Source organism: Triticum aestivum, chromosome 2B (genome assembly GCF_018294505.1).
Source record: "Triticum aestivum cultivar Chinese Spring chromosome 2B, IWGSC CS RefSeq v2.1, whole genome shotgun sequence".
NCBI lineage: Eukaryota > Viridiplantae > Streptophyta > Magnoliopsida > Poales > Poaceae > Triticum > Triticum aestivum.
The window spans coordinates 156,158,121-156,167,420 of NC_057798.1; positions in this window are offsets into that span (position 1 = coordinate 156,158,121).

A 9,300-nucleotide genomic window follows, 5' to 3' on the forward strand; every position below is an offset into this window, starting at 1 on the left:
AAGTTGATAATGATAGTGCAACATATTTGTGGAACTGTCATTTGGGTCATATTGGTGTAAAGCGCATGAAGAAACTCCATAAAGATGGATTTTTGGAATCACTTGATTATGAATCATTTGATGCTTGCGAACCGTGCCTTATGGGCAAGATGACTAAAACTCTGTTCTCCGAAACAATGGAACGAGCTAGTGACTTATTGGAAATAATACATACCGATGTATGCGGTCCAATGAGTGTTGATGCTCGTGGCGGATATTGTTATTTTCTAACTTTCACAGATGATTTGAGCAGATATGGGTATGTCTACTTAATGAAGTCTGAAACATTTGAAAAGTTCAAAGAATTCAGAGTGAAATGGAGAATCATCGTAACAAGAAAATAAATTTTCTACGATCTGATCGTGGAGGAGAATATTTGAGTTACGAGTTTGGCCTTTATTTAAAAACAATGTGAAATAGTTTCACAGCTCATGCCACATGGAACACAACAGCGTAATGGTGTGTCCAAACATCGTAACCGCACTTTATTGGATATGGTGCGATCTATGATGTATCTTACCGGTTTACCACTATCGTTTTGGGGTTATGCATTAGAGACAGCTGCATTCACTTTAAATAGGGCACCATCAAAATCCGTTGAGATGACGCCTTATGAATTGTGGTTTGGCAAGAAACCAAAGTTGTCGTTTCTTAAAGTTTGGGGCTGCGATGCTTATGTGAAAAAGTTTCAACCTGATAAGCTCGAACTCAAATCGGAGAAGTGCGTCTTCATAGAATACCCAAAGGAAACTGTTGGGTACACCTTCTATCACAGATCCAAAGGAAAGATATTCGTTGCTAAGATGGATCCTTTCTAGAGAAGGAGTTTCTCTCGAAATAAGTGAGTGGGAGGAAAGTATAACTTGATGAGGTAATTGTACCTTCTCCCTTATTGGAAAGTAGTTCATCACAAAAATCAGTCCCAGTGATTCCTACACCAATTAGTGAGGAAGTTAATGATGATGATCATGAAACTTCAGATCAAGTTGCTACCAAACCTCATAGGTCTTCTAGAGTAAGATCTGCACCAAAGTGGTACGGTAATCCTGTTCTGGAAGTCATGTTACTAGACCATGATGAACCTACGAACTATAAGGAAGCGATGATGAGCCCAGATTCCGTGAAATGGCTTCAGGCCATAAAATCTGAGATAGGATCCATGTATGAGAACAAAGTGTGGACTTTCGTTGACTTGCTCGATGATCAGCAAGCCATAGAAAATAAATGGATCTTCAAGAGGAAGACGGATGCTGATAGTTGTGTTACTATCTACAAAGCTCGAATTGTCGAAAAAGGTTTTTGATAAGTTCAAGGTGTTGAATACAATGAGATTTTCTCACTCGTATCGATGCTTAAAAGTCTGTCCGAATCATGTTAGCAATTGTCGTATTTTATGAAATTTGGCAAATGGATGTCAAAACTACATTCCTTAATGGATTTCTTAAAGAAGAGTTGTATATGATGCAACCAGAAGGTTTTGTCAATTCTAAAGGTGCTAACAAAATGTGCAAGCTCCAGCAATCCATCAATGGACTGGTGCAAGCATCTCGGAGTTGGAATATACGCTTTGATGAATTGATCAAAGCATATGGTTTTATACAGACTTTTGGAAAGGCCTGTATTTACAAGAAAGTGAGTGGGAGCACTACAGCCTTTCTGATAAGTATATGTGAGTGACATATTGTTGATCAGAATGATGTAGAATTTTCTAGAAATCATAAAGGAGTGTTTGAAAGGAGTTCTTCAAAAGAAAGACCTCAGTAAAGCTACTTACATATTGAGAATCAAGATCTATTGAGATAGATCAAGACGATTGATAAGGATTTTGAAGTAGTTTAAAATGGAACAGTCAAAGAAAGAGTTCTTGCCTGTGTTGCAAGGTGTGAAGTTGAGTAAGACTCAAGACCCGACTATGGCAGAAAATAGAAAGAGAATGAAGAGTCATTCCCTATGCCTCAGTCATAGGTTCTATAAAGTATGCTATGCTATGTACTAGACCTATTGTATACCTTGCTCTGAGTTTAGCAAGGGAGTACAATTTTGATCTAAGAGTAGATCATTGGACAGTGGTCAAGAATATCCTTAGTGAGGACTAAGGAAATATTTCTCGATTATGGAGGTGATAAAAGAGCCCGTCGTAAAAAGTTACATCGGTGCAAGATTTTACACCGATCTAGATGACTCTAAGTCTTAATCTGGATACATATTGAAAGTGATAGCAATTAGCTAGAGTAGCTCCGTGCAGAGCATTGTAGACATAGAATATTTGCAAAATACATATAACTCTGAATATGACAGACCCGTTGACTAAACTTCTCTCACAAGCAAAACATGATCATACCTTAGTACTCTTTGGGTGTTAATCACATAGCGATGTGAACTAGATTATTGACTCTAGTAAACCCTTCGGGTGTTGGTCACATGACGATGTGAACTACGGGTGTTAATCACATACAGATGTGAATATTGGTATTAAATCACATTGTGATGTGAACTAGATTATTGACTCTAGTGCAAGTGGGAGACTGAAGGAAATATGCCCTAGAGGCAATAATAAAGTTATTATTTGTTTCCTTATTTCATGATAAATGTTTATTATTCATACTAGAATTGTGTTAATTGGAAACTTAGTACATGTGTGAATACGTAGAAAAATAAAGTGTCACTAGTATGCCTCTACTTGACTAGCTCGTTGAATCAAAGATGGTTAAGTTTCCTAACCATAGACATGAGTTGTTATTTGATTAACGGGATCACATCATTAGGAGAATGATGTAATTGTCATGACTCATTCCGTTAGCTTAGCACTTGATCGTTTAGTATGTTGATATTGCTTTCTTCATGACTTATACATATTCCTATGATTATGATATTATGCAACCACCGTTTACCGGAGGAACACTTTGTGTGTTATCAAACATCACAACGTAACTGCGTGATTATAAAGGTGCTCTACACGTGTCTCCGAAGGTACTTATTGAGTTGGCGTATTTCGAGATTAGGATTTGTCACTCCGATTGTCGGAAAGGTATCTCTGGGCCCTCTCGGTAATGCACATCACTATAAGCCTTGCAAGCAATGTGACTAATGAGTTAGTTGCGGGATGATGCATTACATAACGAGTAAAAAGACTTGCCGGTAACGATATTGAACTAGGTATTGAGATACCGATGATCGAATCTCGGGCAAGTAAGATACCGATGACAAAGGGAACAACGTATGTTGTTATGCGGTTTGACCGACAAAGATCTTCATAGAATATGTAGGAGCCAATATGAGCATCCAGGTTCCGCTATTGGTTATTGACCGGAGATGTGTCTTGGTCATATCTACATAGTTCTCGAACCCGTACGGTCCGCACGCTTAAAGTTCGGTGACAATTTATATTATGAGTTATGTGTTTTGATGTATCGAAGGTAGTACAGAGTCCCGGATGAGATCGGGGACATGACGAGGAGTCTCGAAATGGTCGATACGTAAAGATCGATATATTGGACGACTATATTCGGACTTCGGAAAGGTTCTGAGTGATTCGGGTATTTTTCGGAGTACCGGAGAGTTACGGAAATTCGCCGGGGAGTATATGGGCCTTATTGGGCCATATGGGAATAGAGGAGAGAGGACAAAAGGAAGGAGGTGCCTGTCGTGGTTCTAAGCCTGACAGTAGAGTGGGGGGTAAGTATGGAGAGGCGAGGTCCTAGCTATGGAGAGGTTGTAGGCACAAAGGATGTACGAGTTCAGGCCCTTCTCGGAAGAAGTAACAGCCCTACGTCTCGGAGCCCGGAGGCGGTCGAGTGGATTATGAATGTATGGATTACAAGGTGCCGAACCCTTCTGCCTGTGGAGGGGGGTGGCTTATATAGAGTGCGCCAGGACCCCAGTCAGCCCACGTAGGAGAGGGTTTAAGGTGAGTTAAGTCTGGGGCGTTACTGGTAACGCCCCACATAAAGTGCCTTTACTATCATAAAGTCTACTTAATTATAGGCCGTTGCAGTGCAGAGTGCCTCTTGACCTCCTGGTGGTCGAGTGAGTCTTCGTGGTCGAGTCCTTCAGGCCAGTCGAGTGAATCATCTTTGGTCGACTGGAAGGCGACCTCTTCTAGGGATGTCCTAGGGTAAGTTACTTGGAACAGGTCCATGACCTTACCCTAGGTACATAACCCCATCATTAGCCCCCGAATGGATTGAGGCTTCGAGTGAAGAAGGAGTTGATGTCGTTTCCGATTAACCTTTGCGCTATAGTTGTGCGCTGTTCTGGATCAAAGAATCTCTTCGTGGACAGGGAGCAATTTGTCTTCGGTCGACTCGATCCATTCTATTTTTTCGTCGAGTGATCTTTCGAGCTTCGACGATCTCCGAGCGACGGATCGCCGGAAACACCGCGTCTGACAGACTGATTTGTTGCTCGCGGATTCCGCGGGGTGCGAAATTTGGGGGCGCGCGCGAAGCGGGGCGGACCGCGGCGTTCGGATGGGACGGGGCATAGGCGCCTCGATCTCCGCGCCGCCTTTTTCGCCACGTATCCAGTCCTCATAACTGCTCCCAGATATGATTAGATCGACTAGGCCCACATGTCAGCCACTCGGAAGGGACCTTATAAATGTGCCCGGCGAGGATTTCTGTGCTGCGCCTCAGCATCCTCCCTCTCTCCCTCTGCTTCCTTCCCCCCTGCTCAGCGCGCTCGCTCTCGCCCCCGCACCACTTCCCTTCGTGCATCTCGCCGGCGACCATGGCCAAGGAGAAGACGGCGGCGCTGGAGCGTGCCAAGAAGGCGTCGACACCGGAGAAGGCGAAGGGGAGATCCACCAGCCGCAGAGGGTCCTCGTCCAGGTCCCACCTGCCGAAAGGCTGGGTCCAAGGAGACTGGATCCAGTCGACCATCACGGAGAAGGACCTCCTCGACATGGCCAACGAGGGCTTGATCCCTCACGGAGCTGCGAGGTTGCCGGGGAAGGAGTGGCAGCCACAGCCAGAAGAGGGTGAGTGTGTGCTTCTGGCCACTCATGTTGATCGTGGGTTTTCCTTGCCGCCAAGCATTTTCTTCCGTGGCTTCTTGAATTTCTTTGGGGCGCAGCTCCACCACTTTACCCCAAACTCCATTGCCTATCTTGCTGCATTCGTGTCCATGTGTGAGGGTTTCTTGGGCTGTCGACCGCACTGGGGTTTGTTCAAACGTATCTTCACGTGTCGCTCTCAGACCGTGAAGAAGGCGAGCCCAGGTGATGAGAAGACCCGAGTCGTCCAAATGTGTGGGGGCCTGGGGATTCAGGTGAGGAATAATAGCACCTTCCCGCCCATGTCCTTTCCCGAGTCCGTCAGAGGCTGGCAGTCGACTTGGTTCTACTGCCAGGTCCAGTCGACGCCAGGGCAGTCGAGTGGACTCCCTCCGTTCACCATGGACCGAGTGAACAAGCCCTCCCCTCTGAAGCTGATCCCGGAGGAGAAAGCCGACGTGAAGATGTTGATGGAGCGCGTGGTGCAGCTGGTTCGGGAGGGTGTGACAGGCATGGACCTTTTGGAGGTTTTCCTCAAGCGTCGCATCCAGCCTCTCCAGTTCCGGAGCCACTGCATGTGGTTGTACTGTGGGCCCGAAGACGAGACTAGAGTCCATCCAGAAGAAGTCGACGACGCCACTCTGGAAAGGTGGATGGTAGCCGTTACTGGGAACAGGGACAACCCGCGCGGAGCCAGAAGGATTCCTCCACTCGACCACAACAGCGACCCAAACAAGGTACACTTGCTCTGCTTTCCATTGTGTCCTTGTCGTATTCATTTCTGCTAACCCTGTCGACTGGTCGACTGATCCTTGTTTGGGCGTCTGCTAGGCCTTCACCGAGCTGTACTCGATGCCCAATGGGGCACAAGCTTCGACTAAAGAAGGTGAGGCGAGCGGGGGCGAGGCGAGCGGGGGCGAGAGCCAGGAAGAGGAGGAATGGGACTCGGATGCTGCGGGGGATGATGACGACGATGATGATGATGAAGGTGATGAGGATGACATCGAAGAGGAGGAAGAAGAGGAGGAGGAGGTCGTTCCACCACGCTCAGAAAGGCGGTCGAAGCTTGTCCACGACCCTTCGACCGAACGTGGTAAGGGGGTTGCGACTGCCACTCAGTCGACCAAGCGCCCTCGGACCACCTCTCCGGCGCCGACTGAAAAGGCGCCGAAGCAGCCCAGGGCGGCCTCATCGAAGCCGACCAAGCTCCTGCCGAAGATGAAGGTGTCCATCCCCACCATATCAGGGTAATTGTGTTGCTCATATTTTCTTATTCTTGTGCGAACTTTATCTTTGGTCGACGCTGAGGTTAGTCGACTGATCCTTTGGAGTTGCAGTGCTGCTACCTCTGAGACTTCGGCCCGGGCCGATGACCACGAGATGGAGGATGCGGCAACTTCGAACTCAGGTATTGTATTCTTAACACCGTTTTTAGTCGACTGACTCGCGACCTCTGATCCTGATTCTTCTTCGCAGTTCCGCCCCATACTGTTATCGATCTTCCTGACGACGACGAGGATGAAGAACTGCTGGCACGCAGGAAGAGTCGGAAAACGCCCGCCAGTAAGGTGTCTCAGGATGCGACGGCGCCTGAGACTCTGACTGTGGAGGAAGGGAACACCACTCGACACACGGTGTCCTTCGCGAGTCCACTGACGAGTGCTCAGCAGCCCTCCCTCTTCACGACTCACCACGTCCCAGAGGACCAAGCAGGTGCAGCGAAGGAGGCAATACGCCAGGCGGGACTCATGATGGAGCAGCTGAAGACCATCCGGGATGCGAGCCAGGCAGCTTATGACGCCAGCTCTGCTCTCCAAAGCAATGTCCAGGTCAGTCGACTGCTGTTTGTTCCATTGAATATGCTACCAAAAACTTTTCTTTTCCGGGATTTATATTAGTCACCCACTGGGTGTGTCGAATAAACTCCGTGTTAGCGGGGGCACGCTGAGTGCACCCGCTGGGTGTAGTCCCCAAGGCTAAGGTCGACTGCTGGCAGACGGCTTTAGGCTTTACGATGTCAATCTTTCTGTCAGTCGACTGGTCGACTGGATTTCGCAAACTGGTGGGGGCACGCTGAGTGCACCCACTGGGTGTAGTCCCCAAGGCTAAGGTCGACTGCTGGCAGTCGGCCTTAGGCTTTATGATGTCAATCTTTCTGTCAGTCGACTGGTCGACTGGATTTCGCAAACCGGTGGGGGCACGCTGAGTGCACCCACTGGGTGTAGTCCCCGAGACTGTGGTCGACTGCTTGCAGTTGATCACAGTCTTAGAGAATGCGTCTCGCACACTGTTTTTTTTTTTGAGGTCGACTGGTCGACTTTGTCTTCAACAGGATTAGTGGGGGCACGCTGAGTGCACCCACTGGGTGTAGTCCCCGAGACTACGGTCGAATGCTTGTATTCGGCTGTAGTCTTAGAAACTTGTGTTTTTCCCTTTTTCACTCGGAAGTGAGTTACATTTGACGTTTAGTCGATTGGTTCTTCGCAGAACTCCTGTGATCTTGTGGCTCGCTACTCAGAGCTGGAACAAAAACATACTCAAGTCGAGCTGAGCTTGAAGCTGGTTCAGGAGAAGCTGACAAAGGCAAAGGAGGAGACCGAAGGTATGTTTGGTGAGACCCTGACGACTGCTTTTCCCCTTGCTTGTTTCAGCACCTGATCTTGCTGTAACTTGCAGGCAAGGTAAGGGAGGCCCAGCAGAAGAAAGACCTTGAGCTAGCTGAGAAGATCAAGCTTGTTGACGAGAAGTTAGCTTCAGTCACCAAGCTCGAACAAGACAATACCAATCTGAAAACTGCTCTTGGGATTGCCAACAAGGAAGTCAGTCGACTGAGAACTGACAAAGCTGCCTTGACCGACCAAGTCAGCAAATTGACTGAGAAGAAAACTGAACTGGAGGCCTTCCTGAGTGGCCTTGCCAAGAAGCTGTTTCTTATGCTTGAAGGTAAACCTCCATGTTTGGCAAATATTTCCAACTGTGGCTTCTTCCATTCGACTATCCCCTTGACTTAGTGATCACCCTTGCAGAATTTTGTCAAAACTTTGAAGAGGAAACCAGCCGACTGGAGCCAAACCTTGACCCCGTCAATTCTCCGGTGAACGACGAAGTTGCCATGGATGTTTTCCGACTGGAGTCTCGTGTCGCAGCTGTCGTGGACTATCTCGCAAGGCTGAAGGCCGCCACATCTCGCATCGACTCGATGCTCTGGCCTGAGGAGGCACTTCAGAATGACCTTGAGTCGCTGATGGCCCGCTTGAACGCGATCCCTGGTCGAGTGCAGGAGTGGAAAAAGTCTTCGGCTCGGTGTGGTGCAGATGTCGCTCTGTGTCTGGCCCGAGTCCACTGCAAAGATGCACGAGAGGAAAAGCTGGCGGCCCTTCGGGTGGCCAATACCAAGAAGCACGACTTCAGGTCCTTTATGGAGACTTTCCTTGCAGCTGCCACTCGGATCGCCGACGGAATTGACCTTGATGAATTTGTTGCACCTTCCAGCCCTCCACAGGAGGGGTAAAAAACTTCTTCTGGCTCGACTCTTTAAATTTGCCTCGGTATGCCGAGTGGAATTGTAACCAACAAACTTTAACAGGCTTGACGCCTGAGCACTTTCGGTTCCTTTAGATATCGATTCAAACTTGAATTTGGCGCTTGAATATGATTGCCTTCGGCTCGGAATGTCTTTTGCAGGTTCAAAGCAAGGTGCCTGTACCGCAATCGACTTATTCTTTAATCCACTTAGGCGAGCACTGGGCTGCAGCTAAGCCTCCGAGTGAGAGGCTGGCTTACCACTCGGTAGGATTTTGATAACTTAGGCGAGTGCTTGGACTGCAGCTAAGCCCCCGAGTGAGAGGGTTGCTCCTCACTCGGTAGGATTTTTATAACTTAGGCGAGCACGAGGCTGCAGCTAAGCCCCCGAGTGAGAGGATCGCTCTTCACTCGGTAGGATTTTCACAACTTAGGCGAGTGCTTGGACTGCAGCTAAGCCCCCGAGTGAGAGGGTTGCTCCTCACTCGGTAGGATTTTTATAACTTAGGCGAGCACGAGGCTGCAGCTAAGCCCCCGAGTGGAAGGCTGGCTTACCACTCGGTAGGATTTTTATAACTTAGGCGAGCACGAGGCTGCAGCTAAGCCCCCGAGTGGAAGGCTGGCTTACCACTCGGTAGGATTTTCACAACTTAGGCGAGTGCTTGGACTGCAGCTAAGCCCCCGAGTGGAAGGCTGGCTTACCACTCGGTAGGATTTTGATAAACTTAGGCGAGTCCTTGGACTGC